Source organism: Ascaphus truei, chromosome 15, assembly GCF_040206685.1.
Source record: "Ascaphus truei isolate aAscTru1 chromosome 15, aAscTru1.hap1, whole genome shotgun sequence".
NCBI lineage: Eukaryota > Metazoa > Chordata > Amphibia > Anura > Ascaphidae > Ascaphus > Ascaphus truei.
Window position 1 is genome coordinate 35,753,538 of NC_134497.1, and position 27,015 is coordinate 35,780,552.

The 27,015-nt window shown below is 47.0% G+C and overlaps 1 protein-coding gene across 3 annotated transcripts in view; it reads right to left on the reverse strand.

The window, feature by feature from the left end:
* Nucleotides 1-27,015, reverse strand: part of LOC142466805 (uncharacterized) — a 58,278-nt gene that overhangs the window by 10,316 nt on the left and 20,947 nt on the right. For 2 of the 3 annotated variants that reach the window (XM_075572258.1, XM_075572259.1), the window contains exon 2: nt 8,684-8,873. The gene's annotated coding sequence lies outside the window, so the exon portion shown is untranslated. Of the gene's footprint in view, nt 1-8,683; nt 8,874-22,416; nt 22,668-22,951; nt 23,426-27,015 lie in introns of those variants that run through there. The other variant, XR_012788226.1, reaches the window with a different exon arrangement.

Consider the following 27,015-nt stretch of genomic DNA (forward strand, 5'->3'; position numbering starts at 1 on the left):
GCATGTGTGTGTGTGTGTATGCATGTGTGTATGTGTATGCATGGGTGTGTGTGTATGCATGGGTGTGTGTGTATGCATGGGTGTGTGTGTATGCATGGGTGTGTGTGTATGCATGGGTGTGTGTGTATGCATGGGTGTGTGTGTATGCATGGGTGTGTGTGTATGCATGGGTGTGTGTGTATGCATGGGGGTGTGTGTGTGTATGCGTGTGTGTGTGTGTATGTATGCGTGTGTGTGTGTGTGTGTGTGTGTGTATGCGTGTATGCATGTGTGTGTGTGTGTATGCATGTGTGTGTATGCATGTGTGTGTGTGTGTGTATGCATGCATGGGTGTGTGTGTATGCATGTATGGGTGTGTGTGTGTGTGTATGCATGGGTGTGTGTGTATGCGTGTGTGTGTGTGTGTATGCATGTGTGTATGCATGGGTGTGTGTGTGTATGCATGGGTGTGTGTGTGCATGGGAGAGTGTGCCTCCCCCCCACCCTGCCGCCTCCCCCCCACCTTGCCGCCTCCCACCCAAAGATTAGACTAAGCCCAGCTATCTTCATGACGGCGCAGCCGCCGCATGAGGTGTGGGGGGGGGAGGGGGATGCCGGTCCGCCTGCCCGACCACTAGCTTCATGCCGTGCGGGACATGCCGGCGAGGGGAGCAGGGCAGTGGCGGCCACGGCGGGGCTGACTGTCCCCTGGGGTGCCCGCTGGGGGACACCTAGCTACGTGCCTCCCACCCTGCCACCTCCCCAAAGCTTGCACTACGCCCGAGTGAGGTATGGGGGGGGGGGGGAGGGGGAATGCCGGCCTGCCCACCTTTCTCAGTTGGGATTTTAGCCCATCCATTCCCCAATAATTTATTAGGATAAGAGGGGTGGTGACTTATAAGAGAACCTCATTGCTTTGTCCTTGAATTCTTCCCCCCCCCCCTTTTTTTTTTAATCCCAAGGAATAAAAAAATAAAAAGGCAGGTTATAATTAAAAATATAAAGAGGGTCTTTGGGGGGGGGGGGGCCCACGAGGAAGGGGGGCCCGCCGGACGGGAGGTGCCAAAGGGGTGGTGCTCCCGGCCGCATACACTGTTAAATAAAACATTGTTTGGTTGATTGTAACAATTTCTTATGCTGTCTAGTTATTCCTAATGTATTTGTCCCATTCTACACTCACCCAGTCAGTCAGTCACTCACCCAGTCAGACACTCACACTGTCACTCAGTCAGTCACCCAGTCAGTCAGTCACCCAGTCAGTCAGTCACCCAGTCAGTCAGTCACTCACCCAGTCAGTCAGTCACTCACCCAGTCAGTCAGTCACTCACCCAGTCAGTCAGTCACCCAGTCAGTCAGTCAGTCACCCAGTCAGTCACCCAGTCAGTCACCCAGTCAGTCAGTCAGTCACCCAGTCAGTCAGTCAGTCACCCAGTCAGTCAGTCACCCAGTCAGTCAGTCACTCACCCAGTCAGTCAGTCACTCACCCAGTCACTCACCCAGTCAGTCAGTCACTCACCCAGTCAGTCAGTCACTCACCCAGTCAGTCACTCACCCAGTCACTCACCCAGTCAGTCACCCAGTCAGTCACCCAGTCAGTCAGTCACCCAGTCAGTCAGTCACCCAGTCAGTCAGTCACCCAGTCAGTCAGTCACCCAGTCAGTCAGTCACCCAGTCAGTCAGTCACCCAGTCAGTCAGTCACCCAGTCACTCACTCAGCCAGGCACTCACTCAGCCAGGCACTCACTCAGCCAGGCACTCACTCAGCCAGGCACTCACTCAGCCAGGCACTCACTCAGCCAGGCACGCACTCAGCCAGGCACTCACTCACCCAGGCACTCACTCACCCAGGCACTCACTCACCCAGGCACTCACTCACCCAGGCACTCACTCACCCAGGCACTCACTCACCCAGGCACTCACTCACCCAGGCACTCACTCACCCATGCACTCACTCACCCAGGCACTCACTCACCCAGGCACTCACCCAGTCAGTCAGTCACCCAGTCAGTCAGTCACCCACTCACCCAGTCAGTCACCCACTCACCCAGGCACTCAGTCAGTCACCCAGGCACTCAGTCAGTCACCCAGGCACTCAGTCAGTCACCCAGGCACTCAGTCAGTCACCCAGGCACTCAGTCAGTCAACCAGGCACTCAGTCAGTCACCCAGGCACTCAGTCAGTCACCCACTCACCCAGTCAGTCAGTCACCCACTCACCCAGTCAGTCAGTCACTCACCCAGTCAGTCAGTCACTCACCCAGTCAGTCAGTCACTCACCCAGTCAGTCAGTCACTCACCCAGTCAGTCAGTCACTCACCCAGTCAGTCAGTCACTCACCCAGTCAGTCAGTCACTCACCCAGTCAGTCAGTCACTCACCCAGTCAGTCAGTCACCCAGTCAGTCAGTCACCCAGTCAGTCAGTCACCCAGTCAGTCACCCAGTCAGTCAGTCAGTCAGTCAGTCACCCAGTTAGTCAGTCAGTCACCCAGTCAGTCAGTCACCCAGTCAGTCAGTCAGTCAGTCAGTCACCCAGTCCGTCAGTCACTCACCCAGTCCGTCAGTCACTCACCCAGTCCGTCAGTCACTCACCCAGTCAGTCAGTCACTCACCCAGTCAGTCACCCAGTCAGTCAGTCAGTCAGTCACTCACCCAGTCAGTCAGTCAGTCACTCACCCAGTCAGTCAGTCACTCACCCAGTCAGTCACTCACCCAGTCAGACACTCACACTGTCACTCAGTCAGTCAGTCAGTCAGTCACCCAGGCACTCAGTCAGTCACCAACTCACCCAGTCAGTCACTCACCCAGTCACTCACTCACTCACCCATTCAGTCACTCACCCAGTCAGTCACTCACACTGTCACTCAGTCACCCACTCACCCAGTCAGTCAGTCAGTCACCCACTCACTCAGTCAGTCAGTCAGTCACCCAGTCAGTCAGTCAGTCAGTCACCCAGTCAGTTACCCAGTCAGTCAGTCAGTCACCCAGTCAGTCAGTCAGTCACCCAGTCAGTCAGTCACCCAGTCAGTCAGTCACCCAGTCAGTCAGTCAGTCACCCAGTCAGTCACCCAGTCAGTCAGTCACTCACCCAGTCAGTCAGTCACTCACCCAGTCAGTCAGTCACTCACCCAGTCAGTCAGTCACTCACCCAGTCAGTCAGTCACTCACCCAGTCACTCACCCAGTCAGTCAGTCACTCACCCAGTCAGTCACCCAGTCAGTCAGTCACCCAGTCACTCAGTCAGTCACCCACTCACCCAGTCAGTCACTCACCCAGTCAGTCACTCACTCACCCATTCAGTCACTCACTCACCCATTCAGTCACTCACCCAGTCAGTCACTCACCCAGTCAGTCACTCACCCAGTCAGACACTCACACGGTCACTCAGTCACCCACTCACCCAGTCAGTCAGTCAGTCACTCACCCAGTCAGTCAGTCACTCACCCAGTCAGTCAGTCACTCACCCAGTCAGTCAGTCACTCACCCAGTCAGTCAGTCACTCACCCAGTCAGACACTCACCCAGTCACTCAGTCAGTCAGTCACCCAGGCACTCAGTCAGTCACCCACTCACCCAGTCAGTCACTCACCCAGTCAGTCACTCACTCACCCATTCAGTCACTCACCCAGTCAGTCAGTCACTCACCCAGTCAGTCAGTCACTCACCCAGTCAGTCAGTCACTCACCCAGTCAGTCACCCAGTCAGTCAGTCACCCAGTCACTCAGTCAGTCACCCACTCACCCAGTCAGTCACTCACCCAGTCAGTCACTCACTCACCCATTCAGTCACTCACTCACCCATTCAGTCACTCACCCAGTCAGTCACTCACCCAGTCAGTCACTCACCCAGTCAGACACTCACCCAGTCAGACACTCACACTGTCACTCAGTCACCCACTCACCCAGTCAGTCAGTCAGTCACTCACCCAGTCAGTCAGTCACTCACCCAGTCAGTCAGTCACTCACCCAGTCAGTCACTCACCCAGTCAGACACTCCCCCAGTCACTCAGTCAGTCAGTCACCCAGGCACTCAGTCAGTCACCCACTCACCCAGTCAGTCACTCACCCAGTCAGTCACTCACCCAGTCAGTCAGTCACTCACCCAGTCAGTCAGTCACTCACCCAGTCAGTCAGTCACTCACCCAGTCAGTCACTCACCCAGTCAGTCAGTCACTCACCCAGTCAGTCAGTCACTCACCCAGTCAGTCAGTCAGTCACCCAGTCAGTCAGTCAGTCACCCAGTCAGTCAGTCAGTCACCCAGTCAGTCACTCACCCAGTCAGTCAGTCACTCACCCAGTCAGTCAGTCACTCACCCAGTCAGTCAGTCACCCACTCACCCAGTCAGTCAGTCAGTCAGTCACTAACCCAGTCAGTCACTCACTCACCCAGTCAGTCAGTCACTCACCCAGTCAGTCAGTCAGTCACCCAGTCAGTCAGTCAGTCACCCAGTCAGTCAGTCAGTCACCCAGTCAGTCAGTCACTCACCCAGTCAGTCAGTCAGTCACCCAGTCAGTCAGTCACTCACCCAGTCAGTCAGTCACTCACCCAGTCAGTCAGTCAGTCACCCAGTCAGTCAGTCAGTCACCCAGTCAGTCAGTCAGTCACCCAGTCAGTCACCCAGTCAGTCAGTTAGTCACCCAGTCAGTCAGTCAGTCACCCAGTCAGTCAGTCACCCAGTCAGTCAGTCAGTCACTCACCCAGTCAGTCAGTCAGTCACCCAGTCAGTCAGTCACTCACCCAGTCAGTCAGTCACTCACCCAGTCAGTCAGTCACTCACCCAGTCAGTCAGTCACTCACCCAGTCAGTCACTCACCCAGTCAGTCAGTCACTCACCCAGTCAGTCACTCACCCAGTCAGTCAGTCACTCACCCAGTCAGTCAGTCACTCACCCAGTCAGTCAGTCACTCACCCAGTCAGTCAGTCACTCACCCAGTCAGTCACTCACTCACCCAGTCAGTCACTCACTCACCCAGTCAGTCACTCACTCACCCAGTCAGTCACTCACCCAGTCAGTCAGTCACTCACCCAGTCACTCACTCACCCATTCAGTCACTCACTCACCCATTCAGTCACTCACTCACCCATTCAGTCACTCACCCAGTCAGTCACTCACCCAGTCAGTCACTCACCCAGTCAGACACTCACCCAGTCAGACACTCACCCAGTCAGACACTCACACTGTCACCCAGGCACTCACTCACCCAGGCACTCACTCAGTCAGTCACTCACCCCCCCCGTCAGTCACCCCCAGCCAGTCAGTCAGTCACCCCCAGCCAGTTAGTCAGTCACCCCCCCCAGCCAGCCAGTCAGTCACCCCCCCCAGCCAGCCAGTCAGTCACCCAGCCAGCCAGTCACCCAGCCAGCCACCCACCCTCTCTCTGTATCTCCCCCCCCTCTGTGTCTCCCCCCCTCTGTCTCCCACCCCACACTCTCTCTCCCCCCCACACTCTCTCTCCCCCCCCCACACTCTCTCTCCCCCCCACACTCTCTCTCCCCCCCACACTCTCTCACCCCCCCCACACTCTCTCACCCCCCCACACTCTCTCTCCCCCCCCACACTCTCTCTCCCCCCCCCACTCTCTCTCCCCCCCCACACTCTCTCTCCCCCCCCACTCTCTCTCCCCCCCCACACTCTCTCTCCCCCCCACACTCTCTCTCCCCTCCACACTCTCTCTCCCCTCCACACTCTCTCTCCCCTCCACACTCTCTCTCCCCTCCACACTCTCTCTCCCCTCCACACTCTCTCTCCCCTCCACACTCTCTCTCCCCTCCACACTCTCTCCCTCTCCCCCACACTCTCACACTCTGGATCTCTTATTTACCCTATATATCTTAACTGCCCTATTCTACACCAAAATAACCTATACTGCTTACTTCCAGAACTGACTCAAGCTTCACACGGAAGATATCGGAACCCCCCCTAACACAGAAGACAGGTAAGGAACACCTCCCTTCCAATGTATAACATTGGGTGAATGAGGGTACCTGGACATTGAGGGACTGCGGATCAGGTAAGATCCCAGGCGGGATTGCTGCTTTAGATATTGTGAAGCGGGGATGTCCAGACACTGGTTAAGGGGTTCAGGAAACTAGTCATTCACACCTGGCTTTTATTTCTAGATCCGACATTTACACACACACGTAACCAGAACAAATTGTAGTATAAAGTAATACAATAAATACATTTATGTCAAAAACGAATGTTGTTCTGACTAGGAATTTATTAAATGTATTTTATTTAAATATTTTATTTTAAAGCGAGGCTGGGGGCGGGACTAGGGGCGGGTTGGGGGCGGGACTAGGGGCGGGTTGGGGGCGGGACTAGGGGCGGGTTGGGGGCGGGGCTAGGTGGCGAGTAGATTTTTTGGTTGGGCGAGTAGATTTTTGGGTGATTTGTAGAACACTGATAATATATATGATTTTCTTTAATAATATATATACAGAACTATATACCTAATGTTGTTTCTTCATTTTGATGTATGTTAACCTATGTGACAATGAATGACTTCATTGAATTTATACTGTTTTTCCAATTGTTGTCTCCATATCTGGGATACTTTGTGTTAAATTGTTTACTTATTCATTGCTAAAGTATACATAGTGCTCTCATGTATGTAGGTAGATGTCATTATTAATTAACATATTATCTACAGGTGTTTGATACTGATTAGAAGAGTGGAGGTGAGGCTTAAATAGTACCCCCCCCCCCCCACTGACATTGTACTCCTTGAGAGAGAACAGTTTTGTTCGAAACGCGTGGGAGGAGGTTGTTCTGTATATGTGGATCCAGTATCCGTTTTATGTAGCTTCAATAAAGGATATTTTTTAACTTTCTGCCGGTGAGTCTGAGTTTGCTACAGGAGCGGCTGTTTTCCTGATCTCTGCTACTTCCTACCATGAACTATGCTCAGCCAAAGTGCAAGTGGTACAGCTGAGCATATATGAGGAAGTGAGGCCAATGAGACAAAGGGGTGGAGCGGAGGTGCGGCCTCTGCGGAGGCAGTGATACGCTGAGAGGTGCAGGAGACAGGTGGCTGCGATGACCAGAGTTGAAACGCAACTGGGGAGCGGTGCACGAGCGTCACGTGTGCGCGCTGTGTGAGGCGCCCGCGCGTCGCAAGCGGGGTGGCAGAGCCAAGCTCGGTGGAGCAGTGAAAGCCCTGCGTGGGCACGCGCGCTCTGTAATATGCGCAGGATGCTGAGAAGCAGAAGGTAAGGAGGGAACACGTCGCGGGGGACATGCTCCCCGATTCCTTACACAGATGCAGCCACCAACATTCGACTACATCTCGAGATGAAAACTGCACTATGCTACAATATCTCGAGAAGTGGACCAAAGCAGACTATAATGGCCCATCAGATTAACACAGCGGGGTCGCTGCTGTGTGAATCCTACGGGTTCTACCTGTCTGTAAGAGATGCGCAGTAGGAGACTGAATCAGTCTAAAGATTGGCAGGGTCTGGTTCCCCATCCTAGCCTTCCTAACCTATTTTTAGCGATTTTTATACTGTGCTTTCATTTTTGGACTGTCTCCATTGAAATCAACATCGCGCGTCATCCGTGACGACACGGATGTGCGCGAGCGCCGGAAGAAGATCCCACGTGGTCCGCGCGGTGTGTGCAGTGAGAGGAGAGTCCTTAGGCATCACTGTGTCCCAAGGACAGCAAACCAAGCCTGTTTGAACTGACATTTTCATGCCACGAGCCCAGCAGATGCCACTACCAGTGGGGGAACTCTGAACAGCTCAAGGGCTGCAGCTGCCACTTGCAGGGGTCCAGGATAAGTGAGAGATATCACTGTGACTTTCCAGAAGACAGCTGCTGCACCAGAGGTCTACACCATTCCATCCAGAGGCTTTCCATTGTGGTAACATTGTGCTGATGTTTGCACAGATATGCTTTTATTCTTCTGCCTAAATGTACGGCTAATACTCACCAATTTTTCACAAATATAATTTGTACTTAAATACTTCACTATTGCGTTTTGCGCTGTTCTTTTTGTCTTTTACTCTACCTGCACGCCTCTAACACGCGATCGCGGGGGGTTTATTTCATTTTAATATTACAGTATTGTAGCAGGGGGTCTCCAGAGCTGAACCGCATTGATTTCTTGTACAGGGACCCCTACTTCCCGAGTTACAGGCCCCGTAATGGGGCGCCAGTATCCCGGAAGCCATGTTTACCTTTTCCCGCGTCACGGCCCACGTGATTGGAGTATTTAAAAAAAACCAGAGGGATACTGGCACCCTATAACAGCTAAGCCTTTCTGATTGGCTGGCTTCACTCCCTTTTGATGACGTCACCTGGAGTAGGTGATAAAATATTTGCGGTATTTCTGCCATTTGTCCTGTTCCGATAAATATCGGAACTTGATGTATGTCAGTTTTTACTTGAAAATTTGGTATTATGCCTGGTTTTTATCAGATCCGATGCTTTTAACAGGTCTGAAAAAAGTGCTTTATTTTTGGAGCTGCAACGCTGATTCATTGCACAATAATAAAATGGCACTTTTTTTTATGGGCGGTAATACGGTATTTTTGGTTCCCGCAGCTTGATGTATCCGGCCCTTTGGCTCAAATCAGGTTTAGTGATATTAAGTTCTAGTTGACCCGTAATGGTGTATGCAGATCTATCACTATTTGCAATTTAACATCAGTAATAAGACAATAGAGAGGTAAAAACCACACAACACACATATTCCTGATTACCTTGTGCTGGCGCGTTACTTTTCCACAGCGTGCCCTCATGATACCAAACTCTTTCCCATATTCATCTCCATACCAGACCAGGAGCTGTATGTGTGGGGGAAGGTCTGTGCAGGTTCTGTAGTAGATTTTCCCGTGGTACTGGAACGCCACAAGGTTCTGTTCTTTGTCGTTTCTCGCACAATTTACAAACCTAAAATTGGGACAGTTAGTGAGGTCTCAAAATAATGCCTATTTAATAAAAGAAGAGCTGAAAAAAAGATGCAAGTTGTCAATTTGATTCGTCTTTTTTTTCTCCCCTACAGTTTTTGAGGTGAACACAAGATAATGGAGTGTGTGTGTTTGTGTCACACCAGTGACTACTTTCTTATTACTTTAATTCAAATACAGTTAGCACATTTTCATTCATTCATTTTAACTGCAGCTAGCTTTAGAGCTGCAAAACAGGGACAATAAAGATAGTTAAGGTGAAAACATGATATTATGGGGACAATACATTTTAACCCCTTCAGTCCCAACAGGGATTAGGGTTAACCAGCCGGGCATAATACCTTTATTATTGGCCTGGTTAACCCTCTCCCGCCATACTCCTCAGGCCGTGTAAGGCGACATACGGGCAGCAACGGTGCTGAACAAGGCTGTGAGGAGAAGACAGGAGTGAGGGGAAAGATGCAAAGAGCTGCTGTGATCACATGCTCATTGCCATTAACGTGAGTGGATGTTAAAGTGCAATTGAGGCTATTGCACTTTAGTGAATCTAGTGTTTGGTAAACAGAGGAGGCAACGTGGATAAGGAAAAATAACCCCCTGCAGATCAGTACCTGGGAGGCAAATAAAGGGTGTGGGAGGAAGGGGGATACAGAACACAAACAGCAATAGAAACAGAGTAAGAGAAACCATGTGAGATGGGTAACTCTTCTCCTGAGGGGATATAGGGGAAATAATTTGACAAGCAATTAATAGTTGTTTCTTCAGTAGTTTCAGGAGGTTTTGCAAGAAATTGGAAAGACAGTAAGTGATGGTAATTGTCACAGAGTAATAGTCTGGAGAATATAGATTTGGCATTAGCTGCCCAGTAGTCTACGTAAAGAAGTGTAGGTGACAGCAACCAAAGTTATCCATAATGTCAACAGCTGCCTCTGGTTAAATAAGGCTTTGAAAAGTGTGGCCCTGCATTCCTAAGACTTGTGTGGGGTGAGAGGAAAAGGAGCGCTTAGGATAGCTAGCAAGGAGAAAAGGCTAATTGTACAAACTCTTATGGGTTTGTAATCTCAGGATTTATTTAAACTGAAGCAGAGTAGGAAAAGGGTATTTAAAGGGGCAGTCCCTCCTAGGAAGAACGTGAACCAACAACAATGGCATATTTAACAGGTTAAATGTAGCCAATTGTCAAGTTAAAAAAAACGTTTAGCAAACAAAAAAACATAACATTTCCATAGAAAAAGTAATTATAATGCCCTCATTGTCAAACACATAAATGTTCCTGGAGAAATACACAAAAGGATTTCTTTCACAATACAAAAATAAGTAAAAGTTATTTTAACCCCTTGAGTGACGGAGGGGTCACATGATCAATCCCTCACTGATGACAGAACAAATGGGGAGACCCCCTCCCTTCTATCCCACGTAGTGATAGATCCGTCCTGCCCTGCACAGGAGCACAGAATGACATCTCCCCTAGGAAAACCTGCAGGATTACTATGACGTAGCTATTACATCATGGGGCCAGACGCGGTGACATAGCAGCTACATCAAAAGGGCACCCAAAAAGGGTTAAATGGTGATTTCATCCTTTTCAAGGAAGTCCTGTACTCCAAGAGATTTCATGTTTTCTCGCCGCTAGGTTAAATTTAAAGCAGCAGTTCAAGCTGCCTTTCAAAAAAAAAAAAAGTTCCCCTTCGATACAGTGGCGGCTCCCTCATGCGGCCGTGGCGGCGCAACTCTGATAAGCACGGGCAGAGGCAGTTTTTTTCCCCCCCCGGAATATACTCCGGTATTTTAGCGCTGGTAATATTAGCATTTTATTATCGCTGTCTGCAATACTGCGATATCGTCTAAAAACTCAGGGGGGCGTTCGCGAGCTGTCTTGGAAGTCTAATACTTTAGCAGTTCAACCTACGTCAGTACACAATCTGCGTGTGTGCGCGCAGTAATTGTAAATTTGCATATTTATACATGCATGTGCAGTGCTGTATGTCTCATTTGAACATTGTTTAAACGCATAGGCGTGTACTGTAACAGTATCACATTTCGGCATATACAGCGCTCTCCCCTCGCTCGCCCCCGCACACACACAGGCTAATTTACTGCACTGCAGTATTTCAACTTCTTATCTTATCTACAGTACAGTACACCTCTCCCACACCATTCCTTTGAATGTGTGTCTTTCTGGTTTCAATCACATTCCTGCTCGCTAGCTGATGATTACTGCGCATGCGTCTATAACTTCACCACTGCTTGCTTGCAAAGTTCAAGAGTGAATGACCAAATTTTTTTTTCTCAACGTGTGTGCCTGCCTAAACCATCTTGATATTACCATATTCAATTGGTGCTGTAGCTATTGACTGCGACACTGTGCGATGACAATGCATCCTGGTCCACGCCTAGAGATGGCACCCCACACATGCATCTTCACTGGGTGTTTTGGACGCGGCTTCATAGATATGCGACCTTTTTTGTGGAATGCAAAGGTGGCAAATCTCTCCAGCGATACAGTAGACGCGCCAGTGACGATGCAATCCTAGAAAGTTTCTCCACTGTCGATCCATGCCTGAGCCTGGACCAATCCCTTGATCTTGTTAACGTCCCTTATCATAAAGGTACGCTCTGTAATGACAAGGAATAATTTTAGAGGTACAGTACAGTTTCTTAAACAACACTTTAACCTCCTGTACTGTCCAGTACTAACCTCACACGTCCATATTTCCATCCAATTCTGCGTCTCATCTTCTTTATGCTGGTCTCGGATACAGAGAGATTGTGATCTTGCAGGAGAGTGTATTTGAGCCTTAAGGCACTCTTCTCATCATTCTCTTCACTTATTTTGTCGACCAGAAGAGTTGTCTCCCTAGTGTACAGAAAAACAACAATCCGGTAAGTAAACAATTATAGATGCAGCAATATAAACAATAATAGATATACTGTATTATATACTGTCGTTATATAAATATACCGAAATAACTGTAAAATTAGATAGATCTAAACTATATAGTTACATTAATATGCAGCAATATAAATAACAATAGATATACTGTATAATATAGTTATATAAATATACTTGCGCATTAGTTACCGTCGGTATCCTCGTGCGTTGTTTGGTTTTTCCGTGTGCATGATAGCAGAAGCAGCTAACCAGCGTTGGATATCTGCAATTCGTTGTCCGCTCGTGTACATCTCCTTAATTCTCATGCTGAGATCCTTTGAAATCTTTTTAACAGGCATAGCAGCGAGTAGAAAGAAATACAAGCACAAGAATGTATATTCGATGTTTAGTCGATGTGTATTCAATGTGCAGTGAATCCACAAAATGGATGGTGTATTTATAAGTTAATGACTCACATTAGAGTACGCCCACTTTTAACACCTGTACCTCGTCGCCATGCATAAATGGTTGCACACTTTGCATAGCCCATCACTCGATGATCTGTATCTGAACTTGCCCTTGTCCAGATACTGCATTGTGCCATCTGCTTCTATGGATCAACCCCGATTCTACGGACGCAAGAAGCCACTCGCCTCTGCCGTGCCTATCACACACAAAAAGCGAAAGGCAGGAGCCGTTTCTAAGCCGAGGCCAAAGCGACAGGCTAAGGCTAATAAAGAAAACCTTCTGCTGACCCCAAAGGCTAAGGGTTTTAATACACGTAAGCCTTATTATATCAAGAAGCAATTCGGTGATGTACACTCAAGGCAAAACAAATGGCAGCCAACCCATCGAACCCGCAGGCCACTTCCTCGATTACGCTTCGACGTCTCTGCTGCTGCTCTCCCTAAAATCTACAGCCCATCTTCTCCACTACTTGTCCACGACGCTGCCGCCGCTCTCCCAGAAACCCACGGGTCACTTTCTCCATTACGCTTAGACAACTCTGCCGTTGAAGAGGAGGATAACATGACAACCCCGTCAAGACCACGCCAGGAGACAACACGGCGACCAAGACAGGAGAAAAGCTTCCTCCCAGACAACCTACCCTCGCCCACCGCCACAAGCACACCCACTCTCAGAAGCACACACGCTCCCAGAATCCAACCTACATACGCTTGTATCCATACGGTGCCCGACATCATCCTGCGCGAGCTGCCACCGGCACTCAGGGAGAAGTATAGGGTGATGAGTGCTGGTTTACACCACAAGTATGCCATGTTAATTTTTAACCACCACGTGTCCTACTTGGTGTACTGCGAGTGGGCCAAAAATGTAAACTACGAAGGAAATCACGAAAAAAGGGCGCTTCCTGAAATTTAAGGAGGACTATTGTGGAGGAATTGCGGTGCTATTTTTCAATTACAGATCCTTTAATGAAAATCGTTCCAGACTCCATTTATGGCATTTTGCAGCATACAAGGCATCGGCCCTGGAAGGACAATCTGGTGGGGATCGAATTTGCGTGACTTCAACTGTTTATTTTTTGACTTGTTTCGTCTTTTAACTTGTATTAATAAATAAATGTTTTTACTTACACAAGACCTGCACAATTCCAGTCCTCGAGGGCCGCAAACAGGCCCGGTTTTCAGGATAAAACCGGGCCTGTTTGCGGCCCTCGAGGACTGGAGTTGTGCAGGCCTGACTGACTGTTCTGTACACCATCCTACTAAATGTTATGACTTTCTGTACTTTATCTAAATGTTTTCACTAGCAGTAAACCATACACCTGTTCATGTTTTGAATTGCTGTACACTTCAAATGTTTTTAAATTGTATTTGTAAATAAATGTTTTTGTACTTACTCCACCGATAAAAGAAAATGTTGATTTGTTTTAAATTGTTCCATTGTCTCCTTTTATACTGTAAAAAAATACAGTGTTTCTAGAACATACAGTACTGTCCAGGCATACTGTATACTGTAGGCATGCTCAGTACTGTACATCACAAGAGTATTAAAACAATACATGATGTACGGGTATAGAATACACATACAGTATGTACTGAAATACATGTAGAATAAATGCATACTTTTTATTTTTCGGGTTTAATATGCAATATATATATATATATATATATATATATATATATTGTGACAGAAACCAGGGGATGGTAATAAATTCCATATATAGGGCTCCCAGGATACTGAACAGTTTCTATCCTGTCTGGCCTGGGAGTGCAGCCTTATAATACATGCACTCCATCCCACAGTTTGGCAAGCGCTGGAACTGAGGGATGAGAGATCCAGACCAGAGTTTGTCTGGCTGCCTGATTTCTGTCACCTGTCATGCTAATTAGAAATCAGGTATGTAAGACTGATTTCCTGGTTGCTCTTGTCTCTTCTCCAGAGCCTGGAAGGCTGCTGAACACAGTGGGGAGAAGCCTCTTCCCCACACAGGTTCAATCGTTCTGTTCATTTGGCTAAGTCTGCAAAAGTACCTTGTTTTGTTGTTGGAAAGTGGAAAAGCCACTTCCACCCTGAGTTAGGGAAATCTAAGTTAAGTTATCGCTCAGGTGAGCAGCTTTTGTTTTGATGTGTTTTGTTGTATGCACTGTGGCAGTCTCAGTGCCTGGGACTGAATAAACCAGGCCCAGCCTGTTTAAAGGAACAGTACGTGACGCCTCCTCATTTTAACCTACCCTAAAAGACCGTGTTCTAACCGTCCCGGACAAGCGGCGGAGCCCCGGAGTAAGCTGTTTGTCACATATGGTGGAGAATGCGGGCAGAACACTAAAAGGTCTGGGGGTTAAAGTTTTTTTTTTCTCTCTCTCCAAACAAGATGGAAGACGTGGTGAGTGCGCTGGTACGCAATGTCGCTGTCCAGAAAGACGCGAATGAAGCTCAGCAACAGGCGAGTGAAACCCAGCGACAGCTGTTAATAGCCCAGCAAGAGACTAATACAAACCAGCAACAGTGGTTCGCACACTAAGGGCAATAGCCAACATGGGGAGCCGGGAAAAGGCTCTAAGTGGGACACAGACTATGTACCTAAATGTGTAAATTGTCATGAGAGGGGCCACACAGCAAAAATCTGCCCACTAAATGATGAGCCCATGCAATGCAACAGCGTGGAACCTTATTCGCTGTTGTCCCAATGTATGCGCCCTAGCCCAGAGGACCCCTTGAATAACCATCTGTGGGCATTTGTAAAGGTTAATGGTAAGAGGGTTCGGGCACTTCTGGACTCTGGGAGCATGGTCACACTAGTGTCCGAATACCTCTTGCCCATTAAGAAGAAACAGGGAAACAGTTCACAAAGAATGGCAATTTGTTGTATACATGGGGATAATCATGAATATTCCACTGTTGATGTTTTTTTTGAAACAGAGTTTGGTTCTTTAGATTTCAAGGTGGGTATTGTACCCAAACTGGCACATGATGTGTTAATAGGGACCGACTTTCCCCATTTTCTAAAAATGTGGTCCCCCGCTCAGAATAGCGCCCAGAGTTCAATAGCGGACCATAACGAAGTATTAGAAGAAATAAATCCTTTCCCGTTTTCAGAAATGGAGGTTGACGAGGGCCCAAATAAGAAGGGGGAAAAGGAGGAGTGCTGTAAAATTCCCTTCCCCATCACTACTTTGGTAGGGAATACCCCAAATCAAGATGTTGATCAGACACTTACCACCCCAGAACCGGATAAGACCCTCGCTGACCTAGAGGTCAGTCCTGGGAGTTTTAAGAAGGCCCAGTGGGAGGACCCCACGTTAGCGGTAGCAAGGGGAAATATACGGGACCTGAATAGTACTCCTGGCCAACCAGATAGGTCACTTGCTTACCCCTACTTCGAGGTAGAGAACGACCTAGTATATCGGGTTGATAAAAGGAAATCAGTTACAACTAAACAATTGTTGGTACCACGGACATTACGTAACGTAGTATTACACCTCGCACATAGTCATCCATTGGGGGGACACCTAGGGGTGGAAAAGACAAAGGAAAAGGTTCTCCGAAGCTTCTATTGGCCTGGGGTTCTGGCAGAAATTACGAATTATTGTTCCTCATGCCCAGCATGTCAGATCACCGCCCCGTTCAAGGCGTACCGCAGCCCATTGGTACCCCTTCCCATAATAGAGGTACCATTTGACCGGATTGCTATGGATCTAGTAGGACCCCTAATAAAGTCTGCTATGGGACATCAGCATATATTGGTAATATTAGATTATGCTACCCGATATCCGGAGGCAGTTCCCCTACGTAGCACCTCTGCCAAAAACATAGCAAAAGAGTTGGTAGTTCTGTTTTCCCGGGTTGGAATTCCTAAAGAGATTCTATCTGACCAGGGAACACCATTTATGTCCCAAGTAACAAAAGAGTTATGTAAACTCCTAAAAATCAAGCATCTCAGAACCTCAGTCTATCATCCACAAACAGATGGTTTAGTGGAAAGGTTCAATAAAACCTTAAAGAGCATGTTACGCCGGGCGGTCGATAAAGATGGGAAAAACTGGGATTGTTTGTTACCGTACCTGTTATTTGCCATTAGGGAAGTTCCCCAATCATCCACAGGCTTCTCCCCGTTTGAACTATTGTATGGCCGACACCCAAGGGGCTTACTGGATATAGCCAAAGAGACTTGGGAACACGAGGTTACCCCTTACAGAAGTGTAATAGAGCATGTTGCCCAGATGCAGGACCGCATTGCTGCAGTCCTACCCATAGTGAGGGAACACATGGAGAAAGCTCAAGAAGCACAGAGGAATACGTATAATAAGGGTGCTAGGGTCAGAATTTTTTTTCCAGGTGATAGGGTACTAGTTCTGGTTCCCACCGTGGAAAGTAAATTCCTTGCTAAATGGCATGGGCCATATGAGGTCTTGGAAAGAGTGGGAGAAGTAAATTATAAGGTAAGACAGCCAGGTAGGAGGAAACCTGAGCAAATTTACCATATAAACCTACTCAAGCCCTGGAAAGATAGAGAAGTCTTGTCAACCCTAGTAACCCCAGGTCCGTCAGAGAGTCAAGAAACTGACCCAGAGGTTAGCATAGCTGAAACCCTGTCCGTTCATCAGAAACAAGAGGTTCAGAATTTAGTGAGAAGAAACAAAGAAATCTTCTCTACACAGCCAGGTAGAACTAGCGTAATTGAACATGACCTAGTCTCTGAACCGGGGGTCCGAGTTAACCTTAAACCGTACCGAATCCCAGAGGCCAAAAGAGAGGCTATAAGTTTAGAGGTTAAAAAAATGCTAAAACTAGGCGTAATTGAGGAATCCCAAAGTGGGTGGAACAGCCCTATAGTCTTAGTCCCAAAGCCAGATGGTACAACAAGGTTTTGTAATGACTACCGGAAACTAAACGCGGTGTCAAAATTTGATACTTATCCTATGCCCAGGGTAGATGAACTTGTAAAGAGACTGGGCAAAGCCCGATATCTCACAACCCTAGACCTAACAAAAGGGTACTGGCAGGTTCCCCTCACAGAAAGGGCAAAAGAAAAGACAGCCTTCTCAACCCCAGATGGCCTCTTTCAGTATAGGGTGCTGCCTTTTGGCTTACATGGAGCTCCCGCCACATTCCAAAGAATGATGGATAAAATTTTAAAACCACATGCTCGGTATGCTGCTGCCTACCTGGATGATGTGGTAATCCATAGTGAAGATTGGCAATCCCACCTTCCAAAGGTCCAAGCTGTGCTCGACGCAGTTCGGTCTGCTGGACTAACTGCTAACCCCGCTAAATGCACCATTGGTCTGGAGGAGGCCAAGTATCTGGGGTATTCTATTGGCAGAGGTTTACTCAAACCCCAAACACTCAAAGTGGAGGCGATACAAGGTTGGCCAAGGCCAGTTACAAAAAAACAAGTAAGGACCTTTTTGGGGTTAATTGGGTACTATAGAAGGTTTATTCCCAATTTTGCAACTAAGGCAACCCCACTAACCGACCTCACAAAAGCAAGAGGACCGCTTATGGTAAAGTGGTCCCCCGAAACCGAACAGGCCTTTAGAAGCCTGAAAGAAGCTCTCTGTGCCCAACCAGTGTTGGTCACACCTGACTTCTCCAAAGAGTTCGTAGTCCAAACCGACGCATCTGAGGTAGGGCTGGGGGCAGTACTCTCCCAGGAGTCTCAAGGTGAGGAACACCCCATCCTTTATTTAAGTAGGAAACTAAATCCCCAGGAGAAGAATTACTCCATAGTAGAGAAAGAGTGTCTCGCAATAAAGTGGGCTGTAGAGACGCTCAAATACTACCTGTTGGGGAGAAAATTCCGGTTGGTCACAGATCATGCACCCCTTACCTGGATGTGTCAAAAGAGGGAGAAGAATGCTAGAGTGACCAGGTGGTTCCTAAGCCTACAACCCTTTAAATTTTCTGTGGAACACAGGTCAGGGCACAAACATGGCAATGCTGACGGGTTGTCAAGGATGCACTCCCTAATATCCATGGTCGCTCATCCCTCGGGGTCTGAGCTGGGGGGGAGGATATGTGACAGAAACCAGGGGATGGTAATAAATTCCATATATAGGGCTCCCAGGATACTGAACAGTTTCTATCCTGTCTGGCCTGGGAGTGCAGCCTTATAATACATGCACTCCATCCCACAGTTTGGCAAGCGCTGGAACTGAGGGATGAGAGATCCAGACCAGAGTTTGTCTGGCTGCCTGATTTCTGTCACCTGTCATGCTAATTAGAAATCAGGTATGTAAGACTGATTTCCTGGTTGCTCTTGTCTCTTCTCCAGAGCCTGGAAGGCTGCTGAACACAGTGGGGAGAAGCCTCTTCCCCACACAGGTTCAATCGTTCTGTTCATTTGGCTAAGTCTGCAAAAGTACCTTGTTTTGTTGTTGGAAAGTGGAAAAGCCACTTCCACCCTGAGTTACTGCACCGACACACTTTATTCGAGCAAATACCCAGTATGTACCTGGCAGATACCTGGAATGCGCCGCTCCTCACCTCTGACAAGCCCCGTTGCGTTTGCCTTCCCAGCCTGGGTTCATGCCTGGCTGACGGGCGGCTGATCTGTTAAATGATAATGATTAGGATTTAATAGGCTGCAATGCTTCGCGTGTCTACCAGATGGCATAAATTCATGAATTGTAATGCAGTATATATATATATATACTGTGCAGTATTGCAGCCAGCGGGAATAAAATGCTTCAATCCCTGCTTGGAAAATACCTCAATGCACTCGGGCAGAAAACAGTCACAAACCTCAATACACCCGGGTATACCCGAATTCGTGGGACTAGCCAAGCTCGAATAAAGTGTGTCGCCAGTGTAGGGAAATCTAAGTTAAGTTATCGCTCAGGTGAGCAGCTTTTGTTTTGATGTGTTTTGTTGTATGCACTGTGGCAGTCTCAGTGCCGGGACTGAATAAACCAGGCCCAGCCTGTTTAAAGGAACAGTACGTGACGCCTCCTCATTTTAACCTACCCTAAAAGACCGTGTTCTAACCGTCCCGGACAAGCGGCGGAGCCCCGGAGTAAGCTGTTTGTCACAATATATATATATATATATATATATATATATACAGTGTTCGACAATCCTATACATTTACTCGCCCGGGGCGGGTGGATTTAACCCCCGGGCGAGTAACTATTGGCCCAAGCAGCACACGTGTTTTGTTTTTTAAATTTTCCCTGCTCGCGCTGAAATTTCCCTGCTCGCGCTGGCTGAAGAAAAAAAAAAAACTCCCCCTACCTGACAGATGATTGGCGCGCGCTCCCAGGCTTTGTGGGCGCGCGGCCAGGCTCTATATGAGCCAGCCCCCAACGAGCGGCCATTTTTTTCCCATGGAGGATGGAGGACACAGTAAGTATTATCTGTGCCTTCCTCCACCTCCCTCCCCTCCCCGGTGCTCCTGCTGCCCGCATTTATGGTGATGGGAGCGGGGGATGCCCCCTCATGTCCCCGTTCCCCCCCCCCTGCTTCCCCCCCGGTCCCGTGTCAGAGAGCGCGGCGGGTGATGGGAGCGGGGGATGCCCCCTCATGTCCCCGGTTCCCCCCGGTCCCGTGTCAGAGAGCTCGCCGGGTGATGTGAGCGGGGGATGTCCCCGCTTCCCCCCCCGCTTCCCCCCAATCCCGTGTCAGCAAGCGCCCCGGGTGATGGGAGCGGGGGATGCCCCTCATGTCCCCGCTTTCCCCCCCGCTTCCCCCCGGTCCCGCGTCAGCAAGCGCCCCGGGTGATGGGAGCGGGGGGTGCCCCTCATGTCCCTGCTTCCCCCCCGCTTCCCCCCGGTCCCGCGTCAGAGAGCGCTCCGGGTGATGGGAGCGGGGGATGCCCCCTCATGTCCCCGCTTCCCCCCGGTCCCGCGTCAGAGAGCGCGCCGGGTGATGGGAGCGGGGGATGCCCCCTCATGTCCCTGCTTCCCCCCGGTCCCGCGTCAGAGAGCGCGCCGGGTGATGGGAGCGGGGGAAGCCCCCTCATGTGGGAGCGGAGCAGGAGATGGGCGGGGGAGCGTGGTGGTGCTGGTCGCGGCCTGTGTGTGTATATAGGTGTGTATATATGTGTGTGTGTGTGTGTGTGTGTGTGTGTATATGTGTGTGTGTGTGTATGTGTGTGGGAGTGTGTGTATGTATGTGGGAGTGTGTGTATGTATGTGGGAGTGTGTGTATGTATGTGGGAGTGTGTGTATGTACGTGGGAGTGTGTGTATGTATGTGGGAGTGTGTGTATGTATGTGGGAGTGTGTGTATATATGTGGGAGTGTGTATGTATGTGGGAGTGTGTGTATGTATGTGGGAGTGTGTGTATGTATGTGGGAGTGTGTATGTATGTGTGTGTGTGTGTGTGTGTGTATGTATATATATAGGAGAATGTGTATGTGTGTATGGGAGTAGGTGTGACACCAGAGGTACCTCCCCCCCCCCCCAATCAGTCAGTCACCCCTGCCCCGGTCAGTCAGTCACCCCTGCCCCGGTCAGTCAGTCACCCCTGCCCCGGTCAGTCAGTCACCCCTGCCCCGGTCAGTCAGTCACCCCTGCCCCGGTCAGTCAGTCACCCCTGCCCCGGTCAGTCAGTCACCCCTGCCCCGGTCAGTCAGTCACCCCTGCCCCGGTCAGTCAGTCACCCCTGCCCCCCTCTCTCTGGTCTCCCCCCATCTCCCCTCTCTCTGGTCTCCCCCCGTCTCCCCTCTCTCTGGTCTCCCCCGTCTCCCCTCTCTCTGGTCTCCCCCTCTCTGGTCTCCCCTCTCTCTGGTCTCCCCCCTCTCTGGTCTCCCCTCTCTCTGCTCTCCCCTCTCTCTGGTCTCCCCTCTCTCTGGTCTCCCCCGTCTCCCCACTCTCTGGTCTCCCCCCTCTCTCTGGTCTCCCCCGTCTCCCCTCTCTCTGGTCTCCCCCGTCTCCGCTCTCTCTGGTCTCCCCCGTCTCCCCCCTCTCTGGTCTCCCCTCTCTCTGGTCTCCCCCGTCTCCCCTCTCTCTGGTCTCTTTCTCCCCTCTCTCTTTCTCTCCCCTCTCTTTCTCTCCCCCCTCTGTCTCCTTCTCTCTCCTGTCTCTTTTTCTCTCTCCCTCCTCTGTCTCTTTTTCTCTCTCCCTCCTCTGTCTCTTTTTCTCTCTCCCTCCTCTGTCTCTTTTTCTCTCTCCCTCCTCTGTCTCTTTTTCCTCTTTCTCTCTCCCTCCTCTGTCTCTTTTTCCTCTTTCTCTCTCCCTCCTCTGTCTCTTTTTCCTCTTTCTCTCTCCCTCCTCTGTCTCTTTTTCCTCTTTCTCTCTCCCTCCTCTGTCTCTTTTTCCTCTTTCTCTCTCCCTCCTCTGTCTCTTTTTCCTCTTTCTCTCTCCCTCCTCTGTCTCTTTTTCCTCTTTCTCTCTCCCTCCTCTGTCTCTTTTTCCTCTTTCTCTCTCCCTCCTCTGTCTCTTTTTCCTCTTTCTCTCTCCCTCCTCTGTCTCTTTTTCCTCTTTCTCTCTCCCTCCTCTGTCTCTTTTTCCTCTTTCTCTCTCCCTCTTCTGTCTCTTTTTTCTCTTTCTCTCTCCCTCTTCTGTCTCTTTTTTCTCTTTCTCTCTCCCTCCTCTGTCTCTTCTCTCTCTCTCTCTCTCCCCCTCTCTCTCTCTCTCTTTCTCTCTCTCTCTTCCTCTCTCTCCCCCTCTCTCTCTTCCTCTCTCTCCCCCTCTCTGTATCTGGATATCTTATTTACCCTATATATCTTAACTGTCCTATACTACACCAAAATAACCTATACTGCTTTCTTCCAGATCTGACTCAAGCTTCACACGGAACACATCGGAATCCCCTCTAACCCAGAAGACAGGTAAGGAACACACCCCCTCCAACTTATAACATTGCGGGAATGAGGTACCTGGACATTGAGGGACTGCGGATCAGGTAAGATCCCAGGCGGGATTGCTGCTTTAGATATTGGGAAGCGGGGACGTCCAGACACTGGTTAAGGGGTTCAGGAAACTAGTCATCCACACCTGGCTTTTATTTCTAGATCCGACACTTACACACACACACACACACACACTAAATACATTTGTCAAAAACGAATGTTGTTCTGACTAGGAATTTATTAAATATATTTTAATTTTAATTATATATTTTATTTTAAAGCGGGACTAGGGGCGGGGTTGGGGGCGGGACTAGGGGCGGGGTTGGGGGCGGGACTAGGTGGCGAGTAGATTTTTTGGTTGGGCGAGTAGATTTTTGGGTGATTTGTCGAACACTGTATATATATATATAAAAAAGTATTGTATACGGTCTGAAAACAACAGCATACTGTTTCAGGTTTTCTATGAAGCTCTTAGTTACAGTATTCTATCCTAACCAATAACAACGGACACTAAACTGTAGACTTGGTACGTGTTTTTTTTATAACCGATTCAGAAATGTGCAGGCATTGTTACACAAAGCGATATTATTCATCGAAATCCCTCCATTTGCCGTTTTCCACATGAGATGACAAAGTTTTCTTTTCTGAGGAAAAACAAAAGTACAAGTTTTACTGTAATGGTCAGTAAGTCCCCTAAAGAAGTTCCCACAGTCAGTCCCACCAATAATTTTCTCGGGGGGCGTCTCCTGTTCACATGAGCCTACTGTAGATGTGATGACACGCATATGCGTTTCAAGAAGGTTCCAATGCGCATGCGCATCTCCTGTATCTACTGCTCAGCCAATGATATTGCTTACAGGAGAATCGCTTGACTGTGCATTGATATTGATATTTCAAAAACAGAATAAAATACTGCAACTTTACTCACCACAGACTTTGCCAATCAGCTGGCGTCAAGCCACTGCCAGTCCCATATTCTCAATCATACACGTATTTGACAGGTGACAGCGGGCCTACTACACCTGTAGTTGACAGCTGATGAGGTTGGAAATCGCTTTGGTACATGCAAGCTTGATGGAATCTGTACGCGAAATCCGGCTCAGGCTGCAGGTATCCGGGCGAGGACAGACAGCAAGGGTTGCCGGTCACCAGGTTTTCACTGACGGTCGGACCGTTATTGGATGCTGGCGCTGTTGCTGGCGCAGTCGCATTGCTTGCCAGCGACTGACGTTTCTAAGTTGGTTTTAACATGACCTTTCGCCTTTTGAAGTCTCCATGATCATAGATACGGGAAAAATCCGGTGATACACACCAATACCCTCCAATAACACCGGGATCGATACGAAAAAAACACGGATCGATACATAACTTTTCCTTATTGCATGCTTCCACACATGAGCATCTGGTGAAAATTTGTAAAAGTCAAAGTTTTCGATAAAATACTGATACATTTGAACAACTGTTGCCATCTTATCATCTGTTGCATTAATCGCGGCCCATATTAAATAAGCGTACGTTCTGTCGGGTTTTTGGAACACGGACTGCGGTGGTGCACTCATGTCAGGACTCTCAGAACAATTAAACACAAGACACACAGCGCATGTATTTTTTTAATATGAAAAGCCTAAATTGATACATTATTGTAACTTCTTCAGTACCAAGGCCAATTTACAATGGACCACTGTGGTATTTTTTTTAAACACCTGCAAGTCGACACATTACTGAAGCGCATGCGCATTACAATTCATGAATATCTGCCACCTGGCGGATACACAAAGAATAGCAACCAATGAAATCCGAACCATTATCAATAAACACATCAATAAAACACATCAACAGCGGGTGACGCCGGTATGAATGCGGCGTGAACGTGGTGAAGCTTGGGGTGTGTGTGTGTGTGTGTGTATATATATATATATATATATATATATATATATATATATTGACAGAATTATAGACAGCGCCCCTTACCAAACACACCAAAACTGCTGCAACGCTGATATATGTGGTAGGCGTTTGCACCAGGTCGATAAATTGAGTTCAAACAGATAAATATCAATATAAAAAGTGGCAGGGGCCGTATCTATGCCCAATTGATAATATTATAAAAAAAATTTAGTTTTTAAAAATGTGTTAAAAAGATAAAGTGTGCATAAAAATCAAAAAGAAAAATAGAAAAATATGAACAAAAATTGATTCAAATTCTATCAAAAATAGAGGACAAAAGAATAACTGTGCAATTGACATAAATAACTAAAAATATGCTAGGTCCAACCTAACCTAAATTGTGAATTACATTCAAGTCATAACAAATAGTGGACCAAAAACAATGATATTCAAAAAAAAAATTGGTAAAGCAATTGTAAATGTTCACAAAAAATACTTAAGTCCTCAGATTGTCCAGGATAAATGAATCACAAAAGTACAGGCTGCTTCTTCTTGGGTTCACCGAACTCCCACAGCACCTATTTAGAAAAAAGAGAAAAGAAGCGCCCGATCCTTGTGTAAAATCAGATAAGAATTTTAATACATCACGGACAAGACAAATGCACACTTACAATTTGTCTGATAAAATCAGGCATATTATGGGACCAGCCCATGCACCAACTGAAGACTCCACGATCGCCTCTGTGTAAACTGAAGTCCTTTGAAGTGCTGGATCTTGTGTCTGTATCAGCCGTTGTTCCAGAGAGTTGTCCCAGAGAGTAAGGGAATCTGTACTTTCCTTTGCGGCTGCTTAGTTGTAGCGTGCAGCCGCCATTCACCTCTCTCGTGGAGCACTGGGACCCGGAAGGGACTTCACACACGTCTCTGTGTCTCTGCGTCTTCACGTTGGTAGCTGGGAGCTGCTCGACCACCGTAGGTTCACTGCCACATATCCCTACGCGTTTCTTCCGTCCTTGCGGATTTCATCAGGGGATGGATACCACACTGAACTGCCTGATGTTAAATAGTCCCTTCGACCAATGCCTAACGTTTTTACACAGCTGTATTCAGTTCAATGGGCAATGTTTAAGCTAATTTAAACCTGGTGCAACGATGTTCATCTACAAATGAGTTAACTAAAAAATAATAATAATCAATTGGCATGTTAACATCTTTAAAACAAATAACAAATACATTAGTCTAATATATAATAAATTGGAACATAAATATCTAAATACTGAAAACAAATTATATAATTATAATATTTAACAACAAAAGCTAATATTTAAAAATAAATAATATAACCTTTTTCACCTGATCAATTTAGAGACAAATAAAACGAAACATAATATTAGTAAATTAACCATATGTATAAAAGTAATAAAACTCATGTTATATAATAGCCCTTGTTAAAATATTTTTATTTTTTTTTTATTTATTTTTTATAAAACATTGAATGCTTTAAGAGGACAACCTAGTATAAATTATTTTGTTAAATCATAATAACCCAAAATGATTACTAGTTAGAACTTATACTATTAGAGATAAACCATGTAGTAGGAACATTACTAGAATGTTGATTTAAGCTTGTTTCGGAGAGTAGATGGAAGTTAAAACTCTCCATGTGTATTGCAAAGGAAGAGATGAAATGACATCGTGTTAATGCTGTAATGTTAAGTTCGTGTGAGTGTTGAGACCTTATATCTGCTATTAGATTATCTTTATATTTATTAAATCAAATGATAGATAAAGAATGATAAGTTTCACATATATATAATTAACTTTATATTTTTATATATATTCATTTATTATTTATAGTTGTACTAACCCTAATAAGATTGATTATATGATTGGAGATTGGGATACCCCTGTTCCCACTTACGGTCCCCACTGATCTCCTAAATGGAAATACTAAAGTGACATGAGATTTGTATGATGTGTAAATATTCAGAACAGTCTCCCTATTTGTATGGGAGATTGGAGATAATGATGGATAGAGTCCATGCTACAAATGAAGATAGATGAACCAAGAAGCAGCAATCCAGAGCTTGTTGTGAAAAAAGGTTGATAGTAATTGACTAGATATAGAAATTATGTGTACTGTGCAATATTAATATTGATTATACATGAACAAGTGATCAGTGTAAATAAATTCCCAAGAGTCTTGTGTTTGGAACATGTTCCCCTAACTGTATTAAGTGGTGACAGAGTCAAGAAACTGAATTTAAGGGAGACCTACTGGATATATATGTTAGAAACATTGAGTCCAGTAGGTCTCAATGACTGTATCGATATTAGCACTATTGTTTAATGCTTCTCGTGTCTCCACTATTGGGATCTCGGAGGTCTGGGTTGAGCATGTTTACCGTGCTCCCTTTGGGGTCCCGGTCAGTGGAGGCAATGAGAGACCCCTGGTCTGAACTGTATTAATCACAATCACACAAACACTATACAATCATTATAAAATGTTATTAAAAGTTTTTACACTTTATTAATACACAGAATACTTAACAAGAATCAAAACACATTTTAGGTTTGCACTATATCACTTAATACACACATATTCAAAATGATGTCTATAAATAAATCAATTAGAACCATGGGAATTTATTTACACTGATCACTTGTTCATGTATAATCAATATTAATATTGCACAGTACACATAATTTCTATATCTAGTCAATTACTATCAACCTTTTTTCACAACAAGCTCTGGATTGCTGCTTCTTGGTTCATCTATCTTCATTTGTAGCATGGACTCTATCCATCATTATCTCCAATCTCCCATACAAATAGGGAGACTGTTCTGAATATTTACACATCATACAAATCTCATGTCACTTTAGTATTTCCATTTAGGAGATCAGCGGGGACCGTAAGTGGGAACAGGGGTATCCCAATCTCCAATCATATAATCAATCTTATTAGGGTTAGTACAACTATAAATAATAAATGAATATATATAAAAATATAAAGTTAATTATATATATGTGAAACTTATCATTCTATATCTATCATTTGATTTAATAAATATAAAGATAATCTAATAGCAGATATAAGGTCTC